The sequence below is a fragment of the Amphiura filiformis genome, chromosome 1 (genome assembly GCF_039555335.1).
Source record: "Amphiura filiformis chromosome 1, Afil_fr2py, whole genome shotgun sequence".
NCBI classification, from domain to species: domain Eukaryota; kingdom Metazoa; phylum Echinodermata; class Ophiuroidea; order Amphilepidida; family Amphiuridae; genus Amphiura; species Amphiura filiformis.
The window spans coordinates 73,316,448-73,335,030 of record NC_092628.1 but is presented as its reverse complement, the minus strand read 5'-3'; the positions used below and the strand labels follow the sequence as shown (position 1 = coordinate 73,335,030).

The following is an 18,583-nucleotide window of genomic DNA, read 5'->3' as shown; positions in this document are numbered from 1 at the left end:
AAAATTTCTTTCATGGAACTCTCTAATTCATTTAACTCTTGAAAGAGAGAAAACATGCACACAGACATGTACACCCCATCCATAGGGCTAGGGTGGCTGTGGTTTGTGTGTCTGCACATTTGTCCGGCACATTTGTCCATCACACAACCATAATATAATTTCTGAAAGGGTGAATTTCTAAATTAGTATTATTATAATTATGATGATGATGATGATGATTTTTCTATAATGTATTTGAATACATTGCCCAAGTTTACTGTCATGGTGGTTGGCGAGTCTTTGTAGTTTAACTAGGGTATGGAAATGATGGTGTGGGGTGGGGTTTGATAGTGGATGTGTATTGGGGGAGCGGTTTGGGGTGGTGTAGTTGTCTCTTTTCATTGTAAAAGAACACAGAAGAGTCTGACCACAGCATTACTGTGCAGCAGCTTGATTATTCTTAATTCTCTATTACGAAAATGGCAGTGTACATGTATATTTATGAAATATGGTTCAAAATTCTGCAAATTGGTATTGTACATTTGGCAAATTAGAAGCAAAATCTAGAATTTTTCTCCATTTTTTGGAATGTTTTACCCAATGACCCATTATGTTATAATAAATTACTTACTTTTGGTGCAAACTTATGTCAATTCACACCGTGGCAGGGGAAAAACAGGTGAGGCCCAACTTAAGTCCGGACTAGGACCAAAGTGTCGGCCGCCATGCAAAGCGCACATCTAATGGTCATGGGTCCAGGGGCAATGATCCAGATGGGGGTCCAGGGGGCGAAGCCCCCGGAAGCTCCAGGGTTTTTGAGATGCAAAACCATCTGACCCCCCCTTTCAATAACTAAAAAACCATCTGACCCCCCCTTTTTGCCTGACAAAAACCATCTGACCCCCCATGTATTCTCCCGGCCCCCCCCCCGGTGGAAATAATGAACGCTCCCTAATTTTACAGGTTTACTGCTTAAAATATACGGACTATATTTTTCACTCGGCGTGATACATTTTTTCATATATCAGTAAAACATACCCGGAAGTGCTGGTTCTCCAAACCAAAACAAACACAAGGTCGATCGAGCAGCGGTAAGCTGTGTGGAGCAAATTTGGTTCTTATTTTCCTTCATTTTCTTCTCCCGTGACATCCCAGGTAAGAGTTTTGGGTACTATATAATACATACATCGATTGGTTGTGAGGATGGCATGAGTCAGGCTTTAATATATACCTGATCTCATGTACGGTACCAATACCTTGTGTATTTAATAGCTTTAATAGTGCTGAGCCTGTGAGTGGAGTTTTGTGTGGAGTTGGGTATAAATTATGGTATATAAAGGAAAGGGTTCAGAATTCAACACACATTTTACGTAGGCCTACACAGTTCAAGAGTTGTGATGTGACTAGTCAGTATAAGTTTCGAACATTTGAGGACTCCGGGATTTAAGTTTGCAATAGTAATATAGCATAAATAATATTGACAACCTTCACCCATCCATCCCGCCATCCATACATGTACAGGGATCTACAAGGAACTTATACGATGTCCTCATTCACAAACTTATGCTATCTGTCCATCGTATAAGGCCGTACGGCAGTGTGGTGAAGGAATATTACAAAGTCAAGAATAGGCTCCATCATTTTTTTGTTCTGATCCCTCCCAGTCTCCCAAAATATCAAAACATCAAAAGCATTGCACCCGGGGGGTCACTCCCATTGTGGCCTGTACATGTACACCATCCGCGATAATGAAAATGCGTAAAAAGGGTCGTTTTTGGTGGGTAGGCACGATACGCGCGTATCGCGTTTTCTATCGGACATTCGTTTTTGCCAAAATAATAAGGACAGTGTGAACCGCATAGTAATATTTCCATTCAAAAACCATACGCAGAGCAACATTGCCCTGTTTTCTGCCAACTGCGAGGTGGCCAAGAAATGATTCAGGCTATCTAGATGCGGAACAACATACAGGGTGTCCCAGAATGATCTTACGAGCTTTTCTTCCCTACGCAGAGCTACACGCCCCATTTTCCGCCACTGCACCAAAGGTGGCAGCCAATAGGTTAAGGCTACGTCGCGTGAATTTCATTATTTATTCTATGCCTATGAATTGTCGTTTAGTTTTACAGCCAAATTCATACGGGAGATTGAGGAATCTACGGGAAATACATTGCACATTGAAAACATCCAAGACCAAGAATTGGCCTCAAAATCAGTGAAGTTAAAACCAGGATTTTTCCCGGGATTTTTTGTTGTCAAAACTCAATGGTAGCGTGTACCGTAACTAACTGGCAGCGCGTTGGCATTAGTACGTCGGCGTACTGAGCGATGTGACGTGCACGTACGGGGTGCATAATATGTACCCGCCCGTCAGCGTTCGAAATAGGGCCGGTCAGCCGGCCATTGGCCTGTAACTTTTTGGCCTGGCCGGTAACTTTTCTGACTGGCATCTAGTTGCCGGCCCGGCTGGCCGGTAACTTTTTAAGGTCAAGCCCGGCTGGCCTGTAACTTTTTGAGGCATATTTCGAACACTGACGCCCGTGCCAGAGAAATAGAAAAGAAAAGAAAGGAGACAAAACTGAAAAGGTAGGCCTGCTATCGGGCCAATTATGGATGGGTTGTGGGTACAGGGTTGTGGATTAGGCCCAATATGGTACAGGATTTGGTTAAGAGATTACCCGCCAAGATGATATAAATCATGAGGTTACGGGAGGAAGGAAGGAAGCTAAAAATGAAAGAATAAATAATTCATGTAAACAAAGAAGCTAAAATAGAACAGATTTAAATAGATAACATACAAACGGGAAATCACATGCTAAGCAGGAAATATGAAAAAATGGGAACAAAATATGTAGAAAGAAAAAGCCAAAGCTAAAAGGAGAAATGTAAGAAAGGGTAGATTTATAAAACAATGCATGGGAAAGGGGTTCAATAAATAAATAACATGGAAACAGAAAATCACAAGCTAAGCAGCATATATGTGCCTGGACACCTCGAATAAGCCGTAAAGTCCCCCTCTAGTAATTTTTACCTTTTTACATATTTGCAAAGAGCATGTTTCAGGGATTAAAATGACACTTTAATGAACTTCATATGACAATCAGAAGCGAAGTTATGGCTTGTTATAGGTTGTCATGAATCAAAACGCGAAACCGAGAAAAACGCGTTCAACGCGTTCAAAGTTAGGGAAGTAAAATGACCATTTTTGAAATGAAAACCAGCATATTTCCATAGTAACCAGTATGTTCCTTACATCCTAATTGCTTCAAATTTTACACAGACACGTTATGGGTATTATTACAATAATAAAACAAGATTGAGACTGATATTTTATTGTTTTGCATATTTATTGAGCTGTTAATTAAGCACTGTTGTATGTTTGTTTCATCTATTTTGGATTTTTTTCATCAGATGGGCCTCAAAAAATGTAGATTATTTCATATTTCCACTTATATCTTTAAAATAAAACTTTGTAGGTGTTTAGAAGAAAGCTTAAACATTTCAAATCTGCAAAAATCTCAACTTCGCCAAAATATGAGATTTGCATATATTTTCACCTGTAGCTCGAAATGAAGTTTGCCGAGTTTACGGCTGATTCGCCGCGTCCAGCCACATATTAAAAAATGGGAACAAAATAGATCTATATAGAAGACTGGAGCTAAATGAATAAAAAACAAAAGAAAAAGAAAGACAAAAAAAGGTACGGGTATTATATGGGTTATGGTTACAGTAACTGAATGAAACGGGAGCAAAGTAAAGAAGGAAACTAATCAGGAAACGTAAGAAAAAAGCTAAAATTAGAAACTAATCAGGGAAAATTACTTATAAATAACAACTGAAGGAAACATGAAATCACAAGCTATAGCAGCAAATAAAAAAAAGCTAAAAGGGAAACATATAAGAAAGGGTAGATTTAGAAAATAATGGGAATGGGGTTAGGCCTAAATAGATTAATAACATGGACATGGAAAATCACAAGCTACATAGCATTTTTTAAATGGAAACAAACTAGGCTCATGTAGAAGAAACAGAAAAGAAAATGGAAATGCAAGAAGTGACAGGTTTAGAAATATAAAATTTACCTTTTCAATGATTCTACCTTTTCAGTAATTCCTGTTTTAGTGATCGCTCCCATTTACTCATCTAGCGGGGACCCGCGCGGTGCTGCTTTCAATTGGATCAGTTCATGTTACATTAATGTTTCTTCAACTGGGTGGGTCATTCCATGCCAATTCAACAAGGGGTATACACCATACCTCATGTGTTTTGTTTGTGGTTTCGGTATTAATAGATATCACTGAGAAATGAAAAACCTGAAAATTTGAGCCTCTAACTCTGTTTTGTTTTCGCACAGCGTCAATTTGAAATTTATGGGGTTTGGCATGAAAAGTGTGTCGTCGCGTGAATGTCCAACTGTAAGCGGGCATTTCTCCCAAACTACACCCCCTAGAACATTAAAATGCTGTACTTAGGATTTTTTTGGGTGTAGATTTCAAATTCGTATCTTGCTTCTTAACAAGTTATGCCCCCCCCCCCCCCAAATGGTTGAAATTTCATTTGAACCATATTCTGGGGGCCTCTGCCCGGAAACTAAAACTATTTTTATTGTCAAATTTGTTGGAGTTGGTACTTGTATATATCTCATCAAGCCTGTCTGAGAATTTAGCTACTCTGGGAGTGATCAAAAATGACACTGTCTGAAATAGGCAACCTTTGCTCTAACAGATACAGTTGACACATCAAAATAACTACCGTATTCATTCCAATAAGCGCCCAGGGCGCTTAACAAAGTCAGTTTGGATGGGCGCTTATTTTTTACCTTGTTTACCTATTTTTTCCTAATAATTAAGGGGCGTTTGTTTATTAAAGACAAATTTTCGTATTATTATAAAAGGGTCCCGAGACGTTCTAGTAGCTTTTCTGAGTAGAAAATGTATTGCAAGTTTCTGCAGGACTTGTTGATACAGTGAAATAGCTGCAGGACTACATCTATCTGTCACTTCAACATTAATGGTACCCTTTAGCAAATTGAAAATACCCTTAGTGGGCGCTTATTGGGGCATGGGCGTTTATTGGAATGAATACGGTAATCCAGATTTAAAGATCAACAGAATATTTAAAATGATTTTGTGTTGCAAATTTTTTTTTTTTTAATGTAAATTCCAAGCTAGAGTTCTCGAGTAAGAGCACTGATAACTGGCGATGGATAGGGTTTTTACCAGTGACCTGTGCACTGATCATGTAATGGCAGTCTCTAACAAATGCATACTGCAACTATGGACTCGGTCAGGTTGGGTAAGTCGCAAGAAAAAGTCATGCCAGGAAGAAGACCGGGGAAGAAGAATACATTTTAAAAGTATTCTGGGTCAAGTCGAGTTTAGTTAGATTTTATGGGGAAGAAAAGCAACCTAGTTTACTAAAATAAGTAATGAAGAAAGTATTCTTTCAACTAGAAAGGATTGTTCTGTTTACATGTGCAATTTGTTTTTCTTCCAGGGATTTGTTCATGACTTCTGTTTGGTTTGGCATTATGTATTGAAGAGGTTTTGCATGGCACAACACAGCTTTTGGTTTGGCACTGTTTGGTTTGGCATTATGTAAGAGGTTTTGCATGGCACAACACAGCTTTAGGTAAGTGGTGAAAAAGTACTTAAAATTATCATTAATTTTGCAAACACGTACTGGCACAATGCCTAGACGTTGATCCACAACACTCAGCACACTTTACAGGTTGTCGCTGACCACTACTGCCCTACATCATTCAATAAACCATAAAATAACTCGGGGAATTTGCGACTTCAATAGCGCACAGTCTTGACATACCACAAATGACCTTCACAACCAGGATCAGCTCACTTTTGGACCAGTTACAATGAGACAATTAGCAGTAAGTTCCTTGTCCAGGGGAAAGAGCATACTAAACCACCACCAGGGTTCGAACCCACAACCTCTCGCACCATAGTTGAACGCCTTATCGTTTGAGCTAACATGACTACTCAAACTTAATTATCTTTATCTTTACATTGAAAGTATTCATCCGACCTTAAATTCCAAATGGGGACCTCTTGGGAACTGAAGACCATCCCCATGTCCTCTTTGGTGATCAAAAATGTGTCCCTGTTTGATAGGCTAAATGATCAAAATTGTGAATAATTTGTGCAATGCCCCCAGTTAATTAATGTTTGACTGTTCCCCCTTTGCATAGTCCTAAACAGTATCCCCATATGGGGGATCACATAGCGGTGTATGTATGTGTTTTTCATTTTAGTTATTTTAGTTATTTGAATTTTTAAAATCTTTTCGCACACTTTTATTGTCGGGTTAGTGCAAGGAACTCATATTTGGTGAAGTATAGTCATTAATGGATTCAGAAACAGGTGTTAATGGGCATATTTTATATTGTATCATATTATCTTTATTCTGCACTCAGAACTTAATGGTCAGAACAAATACTGAATCAAATGTCTGTAATTTCATCCATTGTAATTTTCATGGTAAAACACAAAAATGCTTCTTGTGTAAAATGAAAGTGCAGATACAACTTTCTTGCAACAACACCAGATTTAAAACATGTCTTGCATAACAATCTCAAAATTGTTTAGAAATTATGTGAAAACCTGCATTTCAATCCCAAAAGAAATGCACTTTTGAAAATTTTGAAACTAACTTTTCTATGTAATGTTGTGTTGTTTTTCCCACAGTGCACACATAATACATAACTTTGGGATACAAAGGACTTGTGGACTTCGTACATGTATGCAGTCCAAATCTCACTGCCAACAAGCTCACCTGCAGTTTTCTTCGCATCTTGAACAAGAACTTGTACAGATAATAAAAACAGTGCTGGAGACTTGTGAAAGTAATGACTGATGGCAATAAACATCTACCATCCCAATTCTATGAATCGCTTCACAGCCACAAAATTTCAAGAGGTGACACTATGTGTATGATGTCACTATGTATTTTCCTGTTATCGGTCAAGTCATTTGGACGTTAGGCATGTTCACACACTCACTAAAGATAGGATTAACAGGCATCAATATAGTGCATCCCCTTCACTTTAACTGAAACTTGTGAAACTTGCAAACTCTGCAGACACTGCACAAATAGATTAGATTCTACAATGTATCTGTTGGGTTTTGGTAAAAACTTTTTAACATTAAATGTTATAAAAACGTTTTCATATTATATATAAAACGTTTTGTATGAAAACACTACAACAACATTTTTGAAATGTCAAAATATTTCCTCAGCACTAGACATAGTCGAATTTTGATACAAAATCTGTTGTATTAATCATGACGAACGCATTCCGTTGAACTCAAAATTATACTGATGTTTATTAGAATTTAAGTGTTCAATAGTAAAATGGTCATAAAGTGTTTATATAATTAGATGATCAGTGACAATATAAATTATATTGAATGCAACATATCTTGCATCCCAGCAAACACAAAAACGTTTTTAAAACGTTTTAAAATAGTCATATTTTGGGTTTTGGTTTAGATAAAAACGTTTTAATAACATAAAAATGTCGGGTTATATTAAGGTCATGAAATCGTTTTAAAACGTTTTGTATGAAAACACACTACAACAATATTTTTAAAATGTATTCGAAATTTCATTGTAAACTATTTTTGCATACATTTTTGGCCAAATAGTTTGTCAACACTTAAATAACATAATGTTAAAATATTTGCACCCAGCAAACACAGAAATGTTCTTAAAATGTTTTTACAAAATGTTTTAATAACATTTAAATGTCGGGTTATATAAATGTTGTGAAAACATTTTAAAAATGTTATTGTAAATATTTTGGGAAAAGATTTTTGCAAAATATTTTTTCAACCCCAAAAGAACATTTTGTTTAGAATGATTTGTACCAAGTTTTCCAAAAATGTTTTTGGAATGTTATTAAAACATTTTTATACCCCGACATTTAAACGTTTTCTGACAACCTTTTATAACCTTTTGCGAATGATGTCGAAAACGTTTTGTGTTTGCTGGGATAATTATAATTGCTCACGTCATATTGAACAATTCTGATTTTGGAATCTACCAGTTTATTGATCGCGAAAACCTGACTATGTACTTTGACTTTTAAGCAGAACTTTACCCCGGGACTTTGCTCTCTAAAACACACTGTCAATCATACTTGTTTATCAATCCAATTTAATCGCATGTACCAAACATGGTAGTAAGACGCGCTAAATGTACGTTCATACACACCTCTGCGCCAGATCAAACGTGCCGCAAATTCTATAGATTGCTGTGTACGATGTAGTTTATGGTAATGTCACATGCCCGCAGGATTTAAACCATAGCAAGATCTGGGCGACCAATCACAAGCCAGATCCATTTAAAGATGCATTACATCATGGCCAATTTTAGTTAGGCCAGAAATTGGGATAGAGTCCCGTGTTAAGAATCTTAACCGCAAGTCAAAGTAAGTAGTCCACTTGGAAGCTAACAAACTGAGGGAGTACGGTCACTGAAAATATCAGATGTGAAAATCTATCAATTGCTCACAAATTAATACAAATCAGTGTTTTATGCTTAAATGTATTAGCCAGTGTATGCAAAATGGACTACGGAGAAGTCTACCTCAGCACTAAATGCCATTACGTTACAATATTTTGGGAGTAACTTAAAAATTTAGTTGAACAGGTTGAATGTTATGAAAATGTTTTATGCCCTTGATATAACCTGACATTTTAAAGTTTTCTGGTGAACTTTTCTAATCTTTTGCGAATGATGTTGAAAGTATTTTGTGTTTGCTTCACATCCTTTTGGTAGGAGGGATCAATATTTGTTGAAGGCATAGATGTCAATCCCAGAGGGAATGTGTCTCAACTTTCGGTAGATTGACCCCCCCCCCCCAAACACACACATTTTCAAGATGGATTGATGCTAATGGTCAGGGGCTTGCTGAAACAAATCTGCCAGAGAGAAGTGTCATGATGTATGTGTATGAAACAAATTTTCAGTTTCATCATGTTCATACAGTCCAGGAAAGGGGTTAATTTTGTTTAAAATATAATTTTGTTTTTGCTACCCAGAGTTCTGCACTTCTCATACATGTAGTATGTACAACAATCTTTTTTTATCATTAAATTCAATAATCTGATTGTTATACTTTTGTTCCTCTCTTTGTTGTATCAAGTATAATATAAGAAGAAAAGTTTGAACTATTTCTTACAACTTTTGGTTGGAGCTGTGTAGCCTGCAGCTGGCATCCACCAACCTTCAAAGCACAATGCGTTATTCATGTTATTACTTATTAGTCTCTGATAACTCACCACTGCTAGAATTACAGTCACATGATTTGATATGGTAAAATATGGTTGCTTAAATAGTTTTAGTCTTGTCTATTTTGATATTGTAATTATTGCATGTAATTTGCCATGTGGGCCAGGATATGTCAATAAAATCAAACATCAATTTTATGATGTTAAACTCTGTGAACTTGTTTTAAATCTGCTAACTCTTGTTATGAAATCTGTAAAACAAAGTTTGGGACTGTGCAATAATCATCATGAGCCTTGGGGAGGGTAAAATTGGAGGGGGCACACACTTTTTTGGCCAGCTGAAAGGGGGCGTAAGCAAATTTTGGCAAGCTGTGAAGATTTTTGTTTTATCACACATTCATGGGGTGGTAATTAAATGCTCTAAACAGGCTTATGAAAACAGTACAGAAACACTTAAATATCCTAAATGTATTTATCTGGACCATTTAGAGGTTTGCAAATTGGGATCCCAAAAATTTGGCATTTGCAAGGGGGGGTGCACATGATTTTTGGAGCAAGAGGGAGCAAGTGATTTTTGTCATTCTGTTGGGGGGCATTCTTTTGCGCACCATTTGGAAATTCCCCCAGCTCATTATTGCACAGCCCCTTTGGGAACTCAATATTTCATGTATGTTGTCCTTTACACCTACATTTTTTGTATAATACCCCTTTAATTTTTTTTTTCATTTTTGTACAAATGTTTACACATCAGCCAAATTTAATGTTTTTGTAGTCCACCAAAAACAAAAGTGTAGAAAAGTTTGAAAAAACAGGGGTCAGTGGGTAAACTTTTGAAAAAAGGGTCATGCGGGTAAAAAAAATTGGGGTCACAGTCGGGTAGAACGTAGAAAATAATGGGTTATTGGGCAAGTTCGCCAAAACAGGGTATAGACCTATAATAGCAGTGGCGTACGCAGGGGGTGGGGCGTCCTTTCCTGTCTGCAGTCGGGGTCAAGTGGGCAGAGGCATTATACGTGCGTCATCGTGGGGTCACCGATCATGACGGGGGAGGTATCGGACTAATTGGGGGCACAAGCTGTGGGTCTTTCAAATCGGTGCCCATATGACGTGATGACACTACGCCAATGCTAGTAGGAGTGGTTCAAAATGATGCACCCAAGTCGTATAGGCCTGAATGTGGTAGGCCTAAATGTGCATTGCTGTATGAGCGCGGCCCCTCATGTTTATTGGTATCATGGACTACACAAAATGATAGCAAGTAAAAGTACAGCTCCACCCACACACACGCAAGTGGTACACCCACACACAAGTGGTACACCCACCGCGATGTCATAATGCAATAAAATTCGGCAAAAATTATTACGAAATTGAGACTGAAAAATGGGGCTGCACCCCACCCCACTCAAAAAAGAAAATACCCCTGTGCTGAAAAAATAGGGGTAAATTTAACGATTCACAATTTTAGTCGGGAAGACTCTTTATTTCAGTTGCAGTTTTTTTTTTAGCAGTTGGGGTCGGGGTCGCCGGGAGAAAGCTACCTGTAGCCCAGTGGCGTAGAGCCTCCCCCCCCCCCGCCTCCCCTTGAAGTACCCATACCTGTGGGACACTACTCGCCCTGATATTTTAGATTTTTTGGCATTTTTGTGCTCTTTAGCCTTTCCAATCAATTGTCAAATTCCGCTCTCCCATAAAAGTTCCTTTTCCTCCCCAGGGGGCAGTGGCATGCGCAGCACATTGAAAGTGGGGGGGGGGGGCAGGTTGTTCAGTTCCCCGAATGGAGTCTGATTAGGAGTGTAAACGAGGGGAATGACTGATTTCCCCCGAATGACCAACAAAAGTGGGGGCATGTGCCCCCCTGCCCCCATTTTCGCACGCCACTGCCTCCCTCCCCTAGCTCTCAAAAAGTGACACTGCCGTGAGCCCGGGATGGCTGCCCGTCACTTCCATCATTGGAATGTCCCCAGTGGCGTGCGCAGCACATTGAAAGTGGGGGAAATGACTGATTTTTTTTTAGCAGTTGGGGTCGGGGTCGCCGGGAGAAAGCTACCTGTAGCCCAGTGGCGTAGAGCCTCCCCCCCCCCCCGCCTCCCCTTGAAGTACCCATACCTGTGGGACACTACTCGCCCTGATATTTTAGATTTTTGGCATTTTGTGCTCTTTAGCCTTTCCAATCAATTGTCAAATGATAAAAGTTCCTTTTCCTCCCCAGGGGGCAGTGGCATGCAGCACATTGAAAGTGGGGGGTGGGCAGGTTGTTCAGTTCCCCGAATGGAGTCTGATTAGGAGTGTAAACAAGCGGATTGACTGATTTCCCCCGAATGACCAACAAAAGTGGGGGCATGTGCCCCCTGTCCCCATTTTCGCACGCCACTGCCTCCCTCCCCTAGCTCTCAAAAAGTGACACTGCCGTGAGCCCGGGATGGCTGCCCGTCACTTCCATCATTGGAATGTCCCCAGTGGCGTGCGCAGCACATTGAAAGTGGGGGAAATGACTGATTTCCCCCAAATGACCAACAAAAGTGGGGCCCCCTGGTCTCCACTGAAAACCCACCTATCGATAGAGTGATACAAACCAAACTTGCTGAAAAGGTACACCCCAAAACCATGACACATCCCCGTGCCACCTTCAACGAGCCGGGCCGGGGCTCATTTCCTCCCCTCTCCATGGGAAGTGCACGGTGTACCCACAACACACACATGGACATCACTCATGGGGGACATTCTCTTTTCCCTCTCCCCACACACAACTTTTGGCAAACTGAGCTATTGAGCAACTGAGACACTAATATACCTATAGATAATGACCCCACCCCTACCCACACCATCCAAGACAGATATTAACGCCGCTGCCTGATCATGCTAATTTGGTTCACTCTATGTGACTATTATAAGATGCGACGCGCGCCATGGAAATGTTATAATCAAGTCAACCCACCTTGTCCTTGAACTTCGACGTTTTAAAACACCCAGGTATGCTGACCACGCTTAGGGTCTATGTAACCATTCACATTTCAGCACGCTAAACCCTAAATTTAACTTAACCTTAATTGATAAAATAGGTACCAAATTAGCACAAAATCTGAGTAGGAACTTTATATACCGTAAGACCACTTAAATTGGCCAAAATGACGCCACAGAACGGCTTTTTTGTTTGGCTCCATATCTCACTTTAAAGCTATTTAAACCTCAGCAATCGTCGAATTTGGGTGTTAGGCATATTGGACGATAACCCTGCAACCTTTTGTACTTAAAATCATATTTCCATTGTGCTTAAATTTAAATTTTGAACGCTGTTTTGGGCATTTTGCGCATGCGCGAACTGTTTTTTGGACATATTACAGCTTTATTACGTAACAATTCACATCTGCACCCATGTAATATAACTTCCACGGATTATCACATCTATCTAGAACCAAACTATGAAGATTGTGTAAAAATCTATCAAGACATATTTTAGCTGTAGTGTTTTGTATAAAAATCGATAAGAACCAGTTTTTTAAGCAATTTTGGCTCATTTTACAAATTTCTTGATTTGATTGGTTATCGATTCCAAATTGATTTAGAAAATTATAAAATGGTCTCTGAGGAACATTTGAACCTTCAAACCCGACGAACAGGCGGTTTAAACAGCTTTTTAGGGGGGTAAAAGTTACCAAGAAAAATAGCGCCCTCTATATTAAACGCAATTCAACTTGGCTGTCGTTACTGCATTGATAACACTGCCGGGACGGTAAAAAGATAATTTGTTTTTTACACAGCCGTGACGTTAGTCACGGCTGTGTCTTTTTCTAGAGTTCTTACACAGCCGTGACGTTAGTCACGGCTGTGTCTTTTTTCTTTTTTCTTTCTTCTTTCTTTCTTCTTCTGTCAACCATTTCATTTGCTCTAGCACTCACACGCTTACATCGATTTAGACCTAACTTGGTCACAATGATCATTGACCGTGCCCCTACATGTCACATGAAACTTATGGGGTCAAAGGTCACGCAGGGGTCATAGGGGTCAAAAACGTGATTTCAACTCAAAATGCATCTTCTCCTACAAATTACGTAGGACAGTGACGCCACTTGCACACATGCATCATTATTACCCAGTGTCTATATGGTGTACACAGATTTGGGGTCAAAGGTCATTAAGGGGTCACTTCCGGTATAAAACGAAAAACCTTCACAAATTTTTATTAGCTAAGTAAAACATAGCACAGTAACGGTATGTTCACATATGATCTGCAGTCATCCAATGTATATGTGGTATTTTTTTTTTTTTTTTTCAAAGCTCATTAAGGGGTCACTTCCGGTATAAAATGAAATACCTTTAAAATGCATCTTCTTCCACAAATTATGTGGGACAGAGACGCCACTTGCACAAATGCATCATTATTACCCAGTGTCTATATGGTGTACACAGATTTGGGGTCAAAGGTCATTAAGGGGTCACTTCCGGTATAAAACGAAAAACCTTCACAAATTTTTATTAGCTAAGTAAAACATAGCACAGTAACGGTATGTTCACATATGATCTGCAGTCATCCAATGTATATGTGGTATTTTTTAAATTGGGGTCATAGCTCATTAAGGGGTCACTTCCGGTATAAAATGAAATACCTTTAAAATGCATCTTCTTCCACAAATTATGTGGGACAGAGACGCCACTTGCACACATGCATTGTTATTATCCAGTGTCTATGGGGTGTACACAGATTTCGGGTCAAAGGTCATTAAGGGGTCACTTCCGGTATAAATCGAAATATCTTCAAGAAAATTTCTTAGCTAGTCCTAAACCTTAAACATCATATTCCGAGGCGCGGAAGTATACCAAATTGGTGTCTTATGACCTTTGACATTCTTTTGTGGCAAGTTACATGTACATGGTCTTTCAATTCACGCCGAGTGTCCTTGACAGGCATGACTATGCTTCAGTGCCGGTCATGAAAGAATTCAAAAGATAACTTCTGCCCCAATAAGCAAGTTCGCTAATTCAGAACAGAGTGCATTGTGGGTAAAAGTCTGTTGGGATATCACAGCCAGGCCTCACAGTATTTCAATGGTGACGAACTTTGCACTTTTCAAAAAACCTTTTTGAGTTTTTTTTTTGGCAAGTTGTTGGGTCTGATTGTCCTCATAGAACTTTTATATAACATACAAAGATACAAACATACAAAGACCTTGGAAGTACCAACGTTGTACATGTATGTAAATGGCAAATAAAATCACAAGAACTCCCGATCGGTCAAAGTCCATTCCCACAGCCGTCTATGGGAGGATTGTGTTATTATATCCCCAATACTGGCCAAGAATATTACCCACAATGCACTCTGTTCTGAATTATCGAATTAGCTTATAATCCCAGGCTATTGTCTGAAACTGCACCTCGGAAGATGTATGGTAAGAACTCAGTCCTCAAATGATAGTTTATAACGACTAGCTCGAGAAGTCCAGCCAAGAATTTGCTCACCGATAGCTTCACATTCTAGGCTAGAGACCATTGCATTCACAATCTAGTCGGATTCGCTGGAGCGTGACACCGTGTTTTAGCAATGGAAGTGCAGAAGTAAATATAGCCGATCACGACAAGCGATTGCATCAAAAATGTTGCTAAAATTACACTTCAACAAAATTTTAGACTGTCCAAAATATGCAACCTTGCAGCTTGCTGGAAAGGTACAGTTAAGTTGACATATCGAAATAACTTTCATCCAAGTTTTAACATTAACAGAATAAATAACCTCCGGTGCAAAAACTTGCACCGCTGTCCGACCGAAAAACGATAGTAACGCACTCTAGCATCGAATGCGTAACTATCGTGTGCAAATTCGAAGCTAGAGTTCTCGAGTAAATCGACCAAAAGATTAAGTGACTATCATTGAGGACTGAGTTCCGCAGTCTAGGAAAATACATGCTAGCTTAGCTATAGTTTATATATAGCCCGAAACCCTCAGTCGTCTTCTCTACGGCTACCAGTGACATCTCCGTTGTGCGAGGATAGGAAAGAAAAGGCCATGCATTTCGGGCTAGTAGTATATGCAGGGGGGTGACACTAAATTCACGGCTTTTGTTTAGCCACGCAAACCTATGGCAAATTTTGTTGGCTTGCTCTCAACAAAGTGAGGCAAGGTATCGATCGGTTATGAATAATTCACATCAACTCTTACTCAGCCCATGCGATTGAGGTCACCACATAAAGATGTCGTAAGTTTAGCGAATCGAACCTGTTGAAGATAGTAAAAAGCGCCCCCAAGCAAGGTTAGACCGGGCGGAAGTGGGTCACCTACTATGATCCCATCAGGCCACAGTGATTTGTTTCTGCAAAAAAGTCTTTTAATTTGACAAGGGAATGTCTTGTTGATATAGTAATGTCGAAATTAAGACTAACTATCGATAATACAAAGGAAATATACGACAAGCATAAGATATGAAATACAGTGAGTATTTGAAGTCACAAAATCATTTGTCACTTCACGTGATCTTCCAAAATGGCGCCCGCGGCAATAGTATTTGCCATGTGCTTCCTCCCTGTGGAAAAGTATCCCGAAAAATATCAATCTGCACTAAAACACTTATTGGTGTAGCCTGCCAGTATGAATTATTGTTGACAAGTAGAATAGCACCGTAATTTTGACATTTAATTGTATACCGCCACTAATAATCCAAAAATCCGATCTTTATTAGCTTTTATTCATCACGTCTATTGGCTCATTTTCTTACATTGAACTATTATAGGCACTTCAACATCGATGATAACCAGCGTACACCACAAGACCCCAGAAAAAAAAATCATAGGCTCACGTCAAGCCGTCTGTACACCTGTCTTCAATCGTAATAATAGATTGAATACAATACCGTTCATACCGCTCTTTTCAAACAGACTAATCTTACAGGTGCAAGTGATTAGCGTTTCTTTGACATAATGGTTCAATGCATCGGTAGGTCCTATCGCATGAACGTGAGTGCGGGCGATATAGTCAAAATTGTATTCATCTATTGTTATGGTAGTTAATCCGATTTAAGTACATCACTTCGCCAGCGTACGTATAAACGTATTCTGTTAGGGAGTAACCTACATTAAACAATTACAATTTCAAACTTTGTGATTGGCAATAGGCCCCTATACCGGTAGGCCTACATTAAAAAGTATGCATGAGTGACACCCAGGAGCGATTATAGTATTTGTTTCCTAGCTACATCATATTTTGATTGTTTCCGTTTGCCATAATTAAAACTCACTGCAAAATAACATTTGCTGAAAATTCAACTAAGTTTAGGGAGTGTTCAGAAATACTTTGGTGGGGGTGGGGCAACGTATTTTTCGTGTTACAAATTTTAACCCCCTATCCCTCTTCGTGAACCCAAAACTTTGTTGACCCCCGGTCTCACAAGTTAATGGACCTAAAACTGTTAAACCCCCACCCTCATATTAAGTACAAAACTATTCCCCCCCCCCGACCTGTACCATTGTACATCAAACGATAGAGGAAATAATATTATTAAATAATACTAAAACTTGTATTCATGTCAGTGCTGTGAGTCGGTAAATTACCGGTTGATTTACATGGTAATTTACCGCTATCTTAATTGACCGTAGTAAAACAGGGTAATTTTTTTAAATTAAAACTTCAAGTAATATTGTTTTTGTTTGTTTATTTTAGATGACAATTACAGTTTCATGCAAAAGAGTTATGCAAATACTTGAAAATGTACGTTCGGCACATAGGCCTACTCGTCATGGCCTACCCTGCCTGGCAAAGCTAGTCTGGTCGGAATGAGCATAATAATTATGTTTCGTTCGGTAGCCGATACAAACGGAAACTACTCTGTCCCTTGATCAAACGTCTATTATATTAACGCCCTCTGGCCAGGTCAGACCATCATTTTAATAACAATATGCTATTAACATATGAATTGGACACATGCAAATTACGAAGTGTCACATCCTGATTTAATAATCCTTGGTATATGCTAGTTTAAATATAAATTTAAGCTTACCTCAGTGACACAGTGCCAGTGGTGGTGTCACTGCATCAGCATGTCAGTGACCATGACCCCATGCCATGACATGTCATGTGTACTGCAATTCCATCATACTTGTCTTTCGGGTCTGAATGTGCTGGTATTGAAGACCTTACACATCGGGTCCTTGGTAATAGTTTAATATACTAACAGACAAACAAACAATTTATTTTGAACGAGAAAACGAAGTTCGCATCGAGCCTCTGCCACGAGTACTGGATGCTGCCCAGAATAACCGGAAATAGAAATAATGGGAATTCCCTTTACAGACCGACTCACTTTGAATATTCCTCCACTACACACATGCGCATCGATACTTTCGTCGCGAAGATACTTACGGCTCAACATACGACCATGACGATATCCTGATTCCTTTTGAAAAAGTTCAAATTATGTTGGCGGTGGTCATGATGGTGTCATAGTAATATATGTCAATAAACGACAAACCTCTATACGTACATGTACATAGCGAACAGTTCGGATATCCGTGCAACACGGAAAGTTACCATAAACAAGATTTAAAGTCTCGAAATGAGTTTGTTACGAAGTACTCTAACCCTAATGCTATTGAAACCAGCAACCTGCGTCCGTACCCGGGGTCCGTACCCTCGTGCAACACGGGAAGTGTAAACATATAAAACAAGAATACAAGTATTGAATTTGAAATAAGATATTGGGCGCATTTGAGGGGGAAGTGTCCTTAAAAGCACCCAAATAGGGCAAATTTGGGTTTGTTTGTGAACAATTAATGGTATACCGATGGGTATCAAAAAAGTCTGCGTGGTACATCCCCGTACAAAATTTTTTGAAGAACCCCTGGCTAAATTTGGCTCCGTTAGGACGCATTTTTGACATGATCCAGTATACCCAGCAAACACAAACACGTTTTTAAAACGTTTGAAATAAGTTATATTTTGGGTTTTGGTTTAGGTAAAAACGTTTTAATAACAGTAAAATGTCGGGTTATATATATAAAGGTCATGAAATCGTTTTAAAACGTTTTGTATGAAAACACACTACAACAATATTTTTCAAATGTTTTCGAAATGTCATTGTAAACTATTTTTGCAAACATTTTTGGCCAAATATTTGTTCACTCAAATAACATTATATTAAAATATTTGCACCCAGCAAACACCGAAATGTTCTTAAAATGTTTTTTACTAAACGTTTTAATAACATTTAAATGTCGGGTTATATAAAGGTCGTGAAAACATTTTAAAAACGTTATTGTAAATATTTTGGGCAAACGTTTTTTGCAAAATATTTTTTCAACCCCAAAATAACATTCTGTTTAGAATGATTTGCACCAAGTTTTCAAAAATGTTTTTGGAATGTTAAAAACGTTTT

The 18,583-nt window shown here is 38.9% G+C and overlaps 1 long non-coding RNA gene across 1 annotated transcript; it reads left to right on the top strand.

The window, feature by feature from the left end:
* The first annotated feature begins 980 nt into the window (after positions 1-980).
* On the top strand, positions 981-7,104 carry LOC140166893 (uncharacterized). Its single transcript, XR_011860906.1, has 3 exons — positions 981-1,134; positions 5,476-5,610; positions 6,681-7,104. It is a non-coding gene; the product is annotated as an uncharacterized lncRNA (long non-coding RNA).
* Positions 7,105-18,583: the final 11,479 nt, after the last annotated feature.